At 51.3% G+C, this 13289-nt stretch overlaps 1 protein-coding gene across 3 annotated transcripts in view; it reads right to left on the bottom strand.

Moving 5' to 3' along the window:
- Positions 1-9951, bottom strand: part of Adcyap1r1 (ADCYAP receptor type I) — a 106274-nt gene extending 96323 nt beyond the window's left edge. For 2 of the 3 annotated variants that reach the window (XM_075955746.1, XM_075955749.1), the window contains exon 1: positions 9774-9938. The gene's annotated coding sequence lies outside the window, so the exon portion shown is untranslated. Of the gene's footprint in view, positions 1-9773 lie in introns of all 3 variants that reach the window. The other variant, XM_075955745.1, reaches the window with a different exon arrangement.
- Positions 9952-13289: the final 3338 nt, after the last annotated feature.

The following is a 13289-nucleotide window of genomic DNA, read 5'->3' as shown; positions in this document are numbered from 1 at the left end:
TTCTCAGGCCATTTTCCTTGGCCTTATTAAACGAGGAGTATGGCCATCCTCAGCATCGTTTGGCATTCTTCCAAGGAAAAGTGGCACACAGTGCATTGCTTCTGGTTGGTTTTCCTCTGGCCACTGCTTCAGGCCTGATTGCAAACCCAGGGCCTTGGCTAGACACTAGAGCAGATCCTTCCACAGCCGCCATGGCGTGGGTGTCAGGCCTCCCATCAACTCTGGGAAGCGTCCTAGCCTGATCCCCCCTCCCCCGCCCATGAAGACACACAAGTCCACACCCTATCTCTCTGAACCTCCAGGAGGAAAACTCCACAGCCAACTGGGTCTTATCCATTCACCCACTTAGTGACACCAAGCCCTTTCTCTTGCCCAAATCTTCCAGAAATAGTCCAAGTTTGCTCGAGCTGACAGGAGTCATCTGGGGATTACCAGAGAACATTAGTCATTCCACCCGCAGTCCCCACATCTGGCAGGCAGGCCCAAGAATCAGCGGGGGATCCTGGGTTACTATCCCAAGGAAAGGAAGAAAGAATGAAGCTCAGGAGGTAAAATGGCCTTCACAGAAATTGTTATTAGATAAGACTGAATGAGACTCTCTGGTCCCCAAATCCATTAGCAAAGAACAGAAGTAACAAATAGAACAGGTGTCACACTGGGGTTCAACCTTGTTATCATAAACAACACGATTTTTAAAAGGGTAGGTTTCTGGATGTGTCACACAAAGATCAAGGAAACAAAAGTAATTCTTACAGATCTCTGGGCTTTTGCATGCTAAACCACTAGAAAAATAGATGTCGACACCTCTGAGAGATGGCAGCAGGCCCAAGCCTACCAACCACATGTTAGTAGGATCACTGGTTCCCCAGTAACCCACATGGTCTTTCTTCTAAATTACCACTTGAATACCACAGTCCTGAGATGGTCAAGTTTCTTAACAAAATGGCATGGTATTCATGTAGAACCCACGCATACCTCATATATTTAAAACATCTCAGGAATTCTTATATTACCCAACATAAAATAAGTGCGAAGTAAAGAATTGTCATACTTGTGTGTGTATCATGCAAATCAGTGTATGATCAGAATGAGCACTATCTTTCTGAGTACATGTCATCCACATGGGGTCACTCTACTCTAATGACTTTAGGGGGACGACAGGGGCTGCTATATTAAAATCTCTTCACGGGCATCACAGGGACCGCTGCGGGCATGTTGCCTCATGGTATACTGAGGTCACTGTGCTTGCCTTGCTTCATGGGTGATGCAGCAGACCACATTTAGTAATTAGTAGGTAATCTAGTAGGAGTACTAGTAATCTAGTAAGAGTCTGAACAATCCCTCTTGAGGGCAAGATTTTGGAGGAGTGGCCCATGTGCTTGCTGCCTAACCTCTTCCTGGGCTTCTGTCTTCACGATCCCAGCACACCTGACTGTATTGCTCTTTCTTCTTCTTTTATTATTTTATTTATTTATTTATTTAGGTTTTTTAAGTCAGGGGTTTCTCTATGTAACAGCCCTGACTGTCCTGAAACTAGCTCTTGTAGATGGGGCTGGCCTCAGACTCACACAGATCCACCTTCCTCTGCCTCCTGAGTGCTGGGATTAATGCCTGTGCCACCACCACCTGGCTCTTTCTTTTTAGCATCTGTTGTAGGCTTTGTCACAGACTCCCTCTGGGCCTCCCTTTTCTCATCTGGAAAGCAAGGGAAGCAACTATGTTGCATTGTTGGGCTTTGTTGAGGCTTGATAAGGATGACACAGTTACTTGGTTAAAACACAAGAGTCTCTAAGCATCTAGAGGAAAACATTAGAGCTATGCCATGGACATTCAATGTCTCCCTTCTGCACCTGCCACATCCAGTTTTGTGAATGATACCGCCCAGGCATGAGATGTGTATTTAAGGATGTTTTCCTCATAGGCCTTCTGCTGGCTCAAGGAGTAAAAACGGCACCTCCCTCCCTTAAGAGCACACGAAGAAGACAGCGTCTGTGCTATGTCTGGTCCATCTCCTTGTGCTGGCAATGTTGCATCTGTTTTTTCCCCACATAATTGAAAGCAAACATAACTCACCAATTCCCTTCAAAGGTCAGCCCAATCTTCATATAAATAATATCACCTTCTCTTCTGGATGAGCCTCAGCCATACAAGAGGCTCCACTGGACACAAACACATGGAAAGAATAAGCCAGGACTCTTTCCCTGGTATCTGTCTTTTCCCAGCAGAGTCCTGGGATAATGGACTCTCCATGTGGCCCATAGGCACACACGCCTGAGACAAGGAACAGGGTCATAATCCAATAGTCTGACTCCTAGATGACTTAGCCGGGGCCACTGTAACAAACACCCTGGTCAGGATGCTTCAGCAACAGAGATCTGTTTCCTCATAGTTAAGGATGGCTAGGAGCCAGAATCAAGGCCTTGGCAGGCTGTGCTCTGAGACCTCACTCCTTGGCTTATGGACATAGTTCCTTTTTCATGTGACTTCCCTTCTTTCTTTCTTTCTTTTTTTTGTCTCCACCTTGATCACCTTTTCTCATCATGACACCAATATGTCGGCTTAGAGCCTCCCCAGTGATATCATTTTCCCTTACTAATTTCTTTTAAAGTTCTACGTAGGCTTCAGGTACAGCTCTGCAGTAGAGCATCTACCTAGCATGTGTGAGACCCTAGGATCTACCCTCACCCAGCACTACCAAAAGCACAGGTAAGAAAGTGCTATGTCTCAATGAACACATTCGAAACACTAGGTTTGAAAGCTCAGCATGTGGATTTGGGGACGAACTGAGCAGCCTATGCCACCTCCAGCCTTTGAGTTTCAGCCGTTTCATTCCATCTCACGACTGTGAGCTCACCGCTCTGCTGTCCCATCTCTACCCAGCTCCTCCTTCACTGTCCAAAGACCAGCTCTCCTGCAGGACGTTTCCTCCCCGCCTCGGGTGCATCCTCCTCCCACATCTCAGCCTCTCATCTCGGACCCTTGCCTCTCAGCCTGGGTTCCTGTGGGACTCTAATCTTCCAAGTAGGCTCTACAGTGTGTAGGAGCAGGCCCATGCTGAGAGGTGAGGGCAGGAGATGAAACTGAGGTCTTGGGGTGTTCAGGGATAGGCTGGGGAGAAAGTCAGACCACCAGGATGTAGAGGCAGTTTTTGAGGTTTGGGAGCAGGAAGATACCTGGGTTTGTTTCTTCCTTCCTGCCCGCTGCCTTGTTCTCTTCGATGGGAGGGATAGCTACCAGATGTTCCAGATGTCCCCAAAGACTCCTCCGCCTCCAATCCTGAGAGGGTCAAAAGGAAGCCCTGTAATTTGTGGGCGGAGAAAACCCTGGCTGTGGCTTTCCCCATCCTCACCCCCTCTTGTGCTTCGGATCCTTGTTGTCTCCTTATTCCCTTGGCCAGTTGTTCTTTTGGCTGCTGGCCTCACAGCTGCAAGAGACTATGCTGTGGGTGAGAAAGAGTCAAAGGCAAGAGCCAATTAAATCCTTGGGGTCTGGTATTATTTGTTTTCATCAAGCGTTTTGGTCACTGGAGCAGTTTCTGGCACACAGAATAGCCAAACTTCAACTGAAAATTTTGAAGGCCTGAGAGGGAAGGATGAGCAAACACTGTCTCTGACCTTTTGTGTGTCTATGGAGACCTAAGTCCCCTCTGGACCCAGCCCGTGAGGGTTTCTTGGAGCACCAAGTAAGAAAGCAAGAAGGGTCCATGGTGTGGGGACAGGAAGTTCTAAATACCATTGAATTAGGGAGTGCTCTGTCACTGAACACGTAAGGTAGATAGATGCCTAGATGCTGGGACACCAGCCAAAGGATGAAAAGGCCCTCAGAGTGTAAACCACACCTGCCTTGACTCTGGCCACTTCCTCTTGATGCCCCCAGTTCCTAGTCTCCAGAATGGCAAGAAGGTATCTACAGCCTCTCTAGCTTGGATGATTAGATTTCTCTTTGCCCTTGGGAGATTCTATCCCAAGAAGGTAAGCAGTGGTCTCCCCAGAGACATTCAGAAAGGACTGTCCATCCTCAAAGGGCAAGGGGGAGCCTGGGAGTTCAGATCGTGTAAAGACCACGGTGAGAACTAGCTTTGCCCTGACTCCCACGCCTCCAGCCAGCCCTGCAGGCCTCAGCAACACTGAGTTCCGTGGCCCCAGGGATGCTGAAACAGCCCTGAAGGCTTAACAGGGTCAAGGCCATGGCATTCTCTGGAGGGAACCCAGGCTGCCTTCAGGGGCTCCAAAGAACATGTGTAAGGCAGTTGGAAAGCCTCAGGATGAGGCAAGAGGTCAACTCTCAGTCCCTTCAGTCCCTGCCTGGATGCAGGTTCCCTGTGTGGCCACAGTCAAACTGCTCTCTGCCTAGTTACTGGCACAGTTTCTGAGTCCCGAAGAGCCAAAGCTGTGTTTGTGGTGCCTACAGGAACAGTGTCCCAGCCAGGAACAAACCATTGCAGGCTATGCCCTTGGACTTTTCTGGCTGGGAACCCTGGGATGGGAGGTCAGGCACGCTCTACCTGGCTGGTCTGTGTGAGCAGTCTTCCTTACAAAGCCTGAACTAGGGCGCTTCATGCAGATTTGAAGCAAGCGGCGTGGACCCGGTCCTAGACCAAAGCAGGATCCCACAAAGGAAAAGGGCATAGGCAAAAAAAAAGGCAACAGAAACAGGTGGGTAGGGTGATCTTGGCTTCAAGGAACTTAAAAGGGAAGTTTGGGGGAAGTTAAGGGAGAAATCAGAGTTCCAATCTTCTTCATATCGATTTTTATCTGATCTCATTTCCAAGCATTTTCTTTCCTTTTTCAAGTCATAAAAATGCCATTCCTTCCTCATGATAAAGACTTACTCGGGATTTATGATGGGAAAGACACGGTGCAAATTAATTAATAATCACCACAGCCAGTAGGTGAGATCACGCCTGGATTCTTGCCTGCAGAGGACACACCACAGGCCCATGTCTGTGGCCGGTACGTTCCCATTTCTCTAAAGCCTACCCTGGGCCAGGTGCTATTGAACACACTGAACAAAGACTTCCACCTTTATGGAACGCATATCCCAATGCAATCAAACAATGAAAAGCTAAAATAAGTTACATTTCAATAGGAGGTGGCAAACAGAAAACTGGGAAGTGAGGAAGCAGTGTAAGTCCTGGCTGAAGGAGTCATGTGCTTCGGAGGCCTCACTGAGGTGAAGAGGGGAACCACGCAGACACCTGAGGGAAGGACAGGTACGAAGACCCTGGATCAGAAGCAGTTAACAGACCTGCCTGCTGGAACTAAGCCAAGGAAGTAAAAACAAGAGACGGTCTCGAGAGGCATGGCACCCAAGGCTTCCATGTGCTCAGCATTTTGCTTTGAGTGAAGTAAGGGAAGTAGGGAAAAGGAAGGCTTGGTAAAGAATTGAGTGGCCACGGCACAAGAAGGGGCAGGCAGTGGGCTGGGGAGTTGACCAGCTGCTGTATTACTTAGTGACTCCACCCCTCAGTCGGACCCCACTAGGAAAGAAGTCAAGAGTACAGGACACAATAGCCCTGGAAGTAAATCCTGGACCAGGGACTTGGACCCGTGAGAGAAGGACGCAGGCCTAAGGAGCAGTCGTGTTGGGCTCTGAGGCCCTCTGAGGATGTATGGGTTCCTGTGCTATATCATCCACCAAAAATGTGGTGTCAACCTGCCTCCGGCTGCTCGCTGTGAGTTGAGTGGGAAAGAAGAATAGCGAAGGCCTGGGGATGAGTGAGTCTGGGTCCAGGGATTGCTTAACAGATCCTGCTGAACCAGGCAGGACCCCCATCAGCCTGGCCCACTCCCCACGCCACAGCAGGCTTCCAAGAATTTCCAGGGGAAACTATTGCCTCTAGCCAACAGAATCCTTCAGTCCTTCTAGGGAGCATCCCAAGGGAACCCGACAGGAGCTGCGGCTCAGGAAAGAGAAGGAGATGACCAATGAGGTGGGATGGTGAGGGTCAGGCCCCACACCTGGTTTGTCTTCATAATTCCCAGACAGGGGTACAGCTGCAGACAGATGGAACCGGTGACCCAGAGCTGAGCCCAGGAGCTGAGACTTTAAACAAGTAGATGAAGTTCTCCCGGTCTCCATTTCTTATCTGCCGAATGGGCTAAATATTTCCAAACTTTATGAAATGTAAAAGGTGAAACAGGGGCCCCTGGAGATAGCTCAGTGGTTAAGACCACTGGCTGCTCTTGCAAGGGATCCAGGTTCAGGTCCCAGAATCCATGTGGCAGCTGGCAAACATTGGCATAGGCTATTGGGAGTTTACATTCATAGCCTAATGGCTGTCTTCTCCGAGTCCTCAAAGGGGCATCGTGGGACCAAGCACACAGAACAAGACAGCTGATGTCTGGTGCAGGCACAACTTGGGGTGCTGCTTTAGGATGTCTGAAAAGGGATCTATCTGATGAGCAGAGCCATCTTTGGAGGGCTACGCAGAATGAGTACCTACTTTGGACATATTCAAACATATTCAGATACTAGATCACATGGCAACTTCGCTACCAGGCCACTAGTAGAGGGGAGACACCCCCTTGCCACCCAGCTGTGCACAAATCATGGGGCTGGCTGCCTCTTTCCTCACCTGTGAAGCGGAGCTGGTGACGAGTGGGCCCTTTAAATGGTATGCCTGTGCACACTCGAGTCCTAGAACAGCGCTAGGATCATTCTTCATTGCTCAGTCAGATGCAGCCAGTCCTTGGCTGCAAGCCAGCAGATTGTATGCCAACAAATGCCATATGGGGCCTTGGGCTAGCACTTTTTCTCTCCATAGCCTCTACACCAGTGATCTAGGTTATCCTGGGGACTGGTGGGTAGGAGCAAGGCGGACCTATGGCTAACCATCTACCCTGGCCCAGAGCCCCTTTCAGACGCCACCCACTGTCACTCATTCATTCGCATTCATTCACAAGGTCACAGAGAGATTTTTGCAGAGACACAAGACGCCAGCAGAGTCCTCAGCGGGAGAGCCTTGAGCCCATAGGCCCTGGGAACAGGGTTGAATGGAGCGATGCTTGGTTCCCTGAGTTCTGTGGAGATCGGTGTGGGTTCCGGAAGTCATGCTCCAGACCACGGGGAAAGATAGAGCCAGGAGAACGAATTAATTGGGGACCCCAGGGTTTCTTCTTGGTGCATCTTGCACCCACCCACCAAGTATTAAAAAGCAGAGAAATCCTTCAAGACCCACACTGCTCAGTCACACAGGACCCAGAGAGCTTGCCTTCTCCCTCCTCAGGCACCTTCCTCCTGTCAGGCAGCCCTGTCCTTCAAGAGCTGCAGCGACAAACTCCACTACTCAGCCTCGGGGAGATTCAGTCTCTCCTCTCAGAGGTGAAGAGGACAATGCCTACCTCCTAGGCAGGGAGAGGGATGCTGAGCTGTGCGGCCAGGAAGTGAAAGGCAGCGTGCAAGCAGGCAACATGGCCCTTGGCACTGGGCGGTTGCTGGCCAAATTAGAGCTGGGCTTCTGCTTTTCGTGCCTCTAAGCCAGGCTTTGTCCTCCCTAGAAATCCCAACTCCCAGCAGAGACACCTCCCTCAGTTTCTTCCTGGAGCCTGCTCTGTAAGCAGGTCTTGTGGTAGCAGCCTCAGCCTTAATTTTAGTTCGGGGCTGGGTAATTTCCCGTGATTACAGGCCCTGTCAGTACAGCAAGCACTCCAGCTGCTGGAAAGCCGGCAGCCCTCATCAGAACAGAGCCAGGCACATGCTGACACATGTGCCTCGCCACTGGGGACACAGGCTCCCTCTCATGTGTGTGCACGCACCGATATTTTCATGCTCGCACATGCACATCCCTGCATGTGCACACTCACATACACATGCACCCTCAAATGAACATCCACCCTGTTCAGGACCAGGGGTCTCAGCCAAGCTGTGTGTCCACACCCTGTGCTGCATTCATCCGACCAGAGAGAGCTCTCTGTGCCACACACACACACACAGAGAGAGAGAGAGAGAGAGAGAGAGAGAGAGAGAGAGAGAGAGAGAGAGAGAGAGAGAATCCCCTCCCCCATCCCCATAGCAAGTGATGGGTCTGACAATAGGGACAGAGACAATGGAGATAATGGGGCTCTATGGGACAAGGGCTCTCTTTTATGGATCCCCCGTTTTCCTGCCAGCATCTTCCTTCTATTTCCCACCTGGGCTTTCCAGAATAGAAAGCAATGTCCTATCTCTTTCTCCATAAGCACTCTGTGTGCCCAGGTTTGGATGTCACTGGACATCATGTTGACATTTTCATGGCTTGACTGCATCCCACAAAGAACATGTGCTGGAAGACCCCAGGAGGCAGCGTTAAAGTTGGGAAAGTTTTAAGGAGTGGAGCCACAGGGCACATAGTAAAGTCAGAACCACTCTTGGAAGGAGCGGATGCTGATATGGGGGATGGGTTGACTGGCAAGAGAACAGGGTGCTGCAAAGCCATTCCTGATGCAGCCTTCCCCTTCTGTCTTGCCCTACGCTCTCTCCCTCCCTCCCTCTTCCCCCAAGTGCTCCCAGTGTGATGTACATACCATGTGTTGAGATAGCCTAGAGGTCCTCACCGAATCTGAGATGTTGACCCCATGTCCTTAGGCATCCGGGACTGTGAGCTAATTATGTGTCTGGCTTTTAGGAATCATTCACCCTCGGGTATTTTGTCATAGCAACACGAAACAGCTTCAGAGAGACATCTGCTCGGGATCATGAGCATGACCCTCTCCATCTGCGGAGGGGTCCCATTTGTGAATTCCCCGCCGTCTAGCCCCACAGTCCATCCCACTGCACTTTCACGGCCGTCCTCAAAGGTTAGCGAGGCTTCCTGTTCCAAAGGGTTGCCACAGCAGGGAGGTGACAAGGTCTGTTTTATCCCTCTTACATGGGTTGTGAAGGGCAAAAGGGTCTCGGTTTAGGGTCTGCAGGCAGCCTGGTTTGGCCTAAGACGGCTTATACATGGAAAGCAGCGACAAGAGTAAGGGTTAGGGCACCCTGGTTAGGCTGGTTTGGATGATCTGATTGGTTGACTGGGCTGGGAAGGAGAAGGGGAGGCGTGGAATGACAGCCGAAGTGTGGAAGAATTGCTGGGAGCAAAGCCGCCATTTGTGGAGCGGAGAACCAGGCTGGAAAAGCTGAGCAACCCTTGTGAGGTATCTTATGGGCCAATCACAGATGCAAACTTGCGTTTCAGGGGACCACTTGAGTTAATCTGGCTGTACTGTGAGAGGCCTGTCTGCTAAGGCTTCCTGGGTGCCATATGCCATCCTGGAGCCTTGTTCTCCACCCTACCACATTCAGGTAGAGTCCTGTGCTCTCGCACCACAGAGCCCAGATTTGAGCCACTTCCGTACACCATCCATCACTGATCTGATCTGATGACTAGAATCGTGCCCCTCCTCCCTGCTAGCTTCCTTACCTGGCTTTCTCCCCTCACACCTGTCCCCATAGCTGCTTTGATAGTTCAGTCACCCTGAAGATCTGCATCTTACATGTCTTTGTTCTTGAGACAGAGCCAGGCCTGGAGCTCTTATCCCTGACTCTATGGTACCCCGGGCATAGGCTGCTGGAGGGTGGCAGGACACAGATGGTTATGGAGTCCACGCTCCACATTCCTACGGGCCTGAGCAAGGGGCACGGACAACAGGCAGTGCTGTGACTTGGCCTATCTGATATGTGCTGAGCCTTCGGTGTGGAAAGGTTAACCTCAGAGGCAACCGCACAGCAAGGCTGCTGTGTTAGTGGCTGAAGGCCTTCGGTGAGGAGCTGGAAGCCCTCATACTCCACCCAGCCTGCTCCCGTCTGCTTACCTCACATCATGAGATCCAAGGCCACTGGATGTCTGTGAGGGACACTGTGAAGGCCATCTGTCCAGCAAGAGCCCAGAGCCACACCCATCAGAGCTGTGGACCATGCCGGTGCCATGGCGATGCCATCTCGGCCAGCCTTTCCCAGCCTGGTAACCATGGGAATGTACTCGGGGCTGCTGCTGCTGCTTATGCAATGCCTCTGAGGGAGGGAGACTCACAGACCCACCTGCTTGCTGCAGGGAAGCCAGAGCCCCAGAATTGCCTGTGAACATGTATGTCACCCACCTGTGACTCCCTACTGAGGGGCAGGTGGAAAGCCACATATTCCCAGTCATGTACACAATACCGTGCCTGAGTTAGAATGGCCCTGAGTGGGGAAGAAGGAGAAGGAAAGAGAAAGTAGGAGCAGAGGAAAATTCTGACTAGTAGTTGACCGCCTGCATACAGGAAGGCTCCAGCCACCTCTGGCAGCCCCAGGGCCCAGATGTTTGGTATCATAGAGACAGGACAACTGCTTTATGTGCTATTCTGGTTTCATTGGCCTGAATCTGGGAGCTGGGGCCTCCTAGAGGGAAGAACGAAGGGACGAGATGAGCATAGGCTTGAGAGCCAGCCAGAAAGAGCACCGTCCACAGGAAGAGGTTCGTGCGCATGAGTGAGCCAACCAGAGCAGACGGAGAACAAAAAAAACCCTCCAACCCTGCTGCTTCTTGATATGTTCCAATGCACAATCTATTGTCAAGGACTCCAGGGCTCGAGCCTCTGGTAACTTCTGAAGCTGCAGGATAAACCATCACAAGTGGCACACAGGGACACGAGTCCAGGACACGAGTTTCCTATAGCAACTGCTACTTTCCTGAGTTCTCTCCATCCTGGTCCTTTCTCTCGGAGCCGTCACCCCCCTGTTAAGGTTCACTTCTTAAGATTCCTGGCCTTTTGCAGTATTCCCAAAGATCAGGAGTCTTTGGCTCAGGTTCTCCTGGCCCCAGCCTTCATCTTGGCTGACAGCAATGCCCGGGCTAACGGTCAGTCCCTTGTCTCCAGAGGCCCCTCGACTCCACACAGCCTCCTCTTTCACTCTTTCAGAACCCCTGGAAGCAGCGGCATGTTGCTCCAACAGTGCCAGAGAGCCTACTGTGTGGGTAAAACCTCATTTCCTTCCAGGGTTCCTTGTCAGCACTCTGCTCCACCCTGACATTAAACATGCCAGGTCTATGTCCCATTCAGTCAGCATCCTTCCCCTTAGCTCCATGCCTACTGCATAAGCTCTCTTGCAAGTGTGGCCAAGCCTCTTGTTCCCTGTCTTTGAGAAAGCGCAATCCTGTCTTCTCTAGTTGAGGCACCCACGTTATTAATAATGGCTGGCAGTCCCCATGTGCCCTGCCTTTCTGCTTTGTATACTCCAGATACAATCATTTCTCATCATCACACTTCACAAGGTCCACCCCACTTTCTGCTCCTACCATCCCAACTGCAGCCAGCCATGAACCTAGCTACCATGGTAAACCAGGAGCCAGTGGCTCACCTCCCTCTGCTGTCCACAGCCATGCCAAGCCTTGTATGCCTGGGCTACACCCTCTAGGAAAATACCCTCTTCCTGGCTGTGCCCTTACCCATGTTCTTGGCCCTCCTCAGTCCCCAGTCACCTTCCCTTGATGGCCTTATGCCCTCAGCCATCAGTGGCTCCATCTCCATATGAATGGCGTTTGTGCCCTATTCCTCAAGCGCACCTGCTTGGGTCCACTTGGATGCAGAATTGCCTCCTGTTACCCAGGATGCTCCCACCCATCCTAGGCACACCTCAGTCAGGAGCTGGTGCATACACTGCCCCCACTTTCCCACGGCCCATTCACTTCTCAGTACCCTTCTGTCTGGCTCCCACGTCTGCCAGTCCCCTGCCAAATCTGCTCTTGCTGTGCGCGGTGCTGCCAAATCCTGGATGCGTCTCCAGCCTCCTCTTGAAAGGCTGCTCAGCAGTGCTCAGACCCTTCGCCAGAAACTCTGTGCCGTAGTCTTTGTTTGGCCCCAGGATTTCACGTTCATCTGCTTTTCCTCCCACCCCGCTGGCTGTTCCTTCTCAGCCTCCTCAGGAACTCCCGCTCCTCAGTCAGACCCAGGAGAAAGTTGAGCTGGTGGTGTTCATCACAAAGTGGCTTCACCAGTGCTCTTAATGTTGAAACCCAGTCATAGTCCAGCAACCTCCACCCAACTCCAGACCGGATCTCTCGCAACCCCACCGCTCTCTGCAGCCCACAGGCATCTCACGCATACGTCAGTGGTGGTTTCGTGGCTACCACTATGAGTCTGCTCAGACTGACCGCCACTCTCCTCTAAAACCCTCTCCTCTCTATCTCTGCACGCACCAGGAAACCTGAGAAACTTTACTTCACACATGAACTTCAATTGCCAACACCTTTTAAGTCTGTTCCTCTGCTTTAGCCACCGTCTCTCTGGTCAGAGGCCTCAATTTGGATCTTGCTGCCTTCATTAGAGGTCTCTGCCTGAAATCCAGTCTGCACACACCAGCTTCGGGGTGGGTGGGTATTTTAAATGCATGACCTCCACTATTTCAGACACTTTCTATAGCTTTTGAGATAAAACCTCCCTCTCATGGCTCTCCTGGCACTTTGCCATCTGGGAATGGCCTGGCCCACCCCACTGTGGTCTTGGTCACCTTCGCCTTTTCCCATTGAAATTCATTCATTGCACCTTTTTCCAGCCCCCTCAGTGCCAAGCTCCTCCTGCCACAGGGCCTTTGCACATATTGTTTCCTCCACCGGAGCTTCACCTAGCCAACTCATATTTCTGGTCTAACTCAGTTTAGGTATACGTTCCTATAAGAAGCTTTCAAACAACAACAACAACAAAAGATCTCCACACTATCTTTGATCCTGCACACCCTTGTTCTCTCCACATTTGACTTCTCTTTTGCAGGCTTATGGCTCCGACGGTCATTTGAGTGGCCATTTGTCTCCCTGTGCTGAACATCTGTCACTTTAGATGCTGGCCAGCTTGCTTGGAATGACCTTCCTGTGTTTGACGAGCTTGCAACACTAGGAAGACCTGCCAGGGTGTTAGCTACAGCTTGCTGGCCGAGCCCTGCTGAAGTTAAGATGGCCGGGTCAGGACAAAGCTGTCTCCGTCAGTGGAAGCTCCGTGGGACTGGGTGGAAAGAAGGGGTCTAGGGACAGGTGCATCAGGGACCTTGAGAAGCGAGGCAGTGCAAGACGTCAGCTTCTCAGGACAGCCAGGCAGGGTTCCTGGCATTCCGTGCCCAGTATTAATGCTGTGACCCACTCTGTCTCTGACGTGGGAAATAGCATTTGACACAATGGTGTGAGGTGTGCACTTCTCCTGGCTACGGCCTCTACCATGAGACTTGGTCCTCCAGAGCCCATAGACCACACAAAGACCTGACAGCATCACGTGCCTGCAGAATGGAAAGTGTAATGGAGGCGTTCTCTACACCCTCTACACTCATCAGGGCTCTTTAGAAAGATGAAGTATGTGTGTGTG

The sequence above is a fragment of the Microtus pennsylvanicus genome, chromosome 21, assembly GCF_037038515.1.
Source record: "Microtus pennsylvanicus isolate mMicPen1 chromosome 21, mMicPen1.hap1, whole genome shotgun sequence".
Classification (NCBI taxonomy): domain Eukaryota; kingdom Metazoa; phylum Chordata; class Mammalia; order Rodentia; family Cricetidae; genus Microtus; species Microtus pennsylvanicus.
This window is presented reverse-complemented; position numbering and strand designations above follow the sequence as displayed.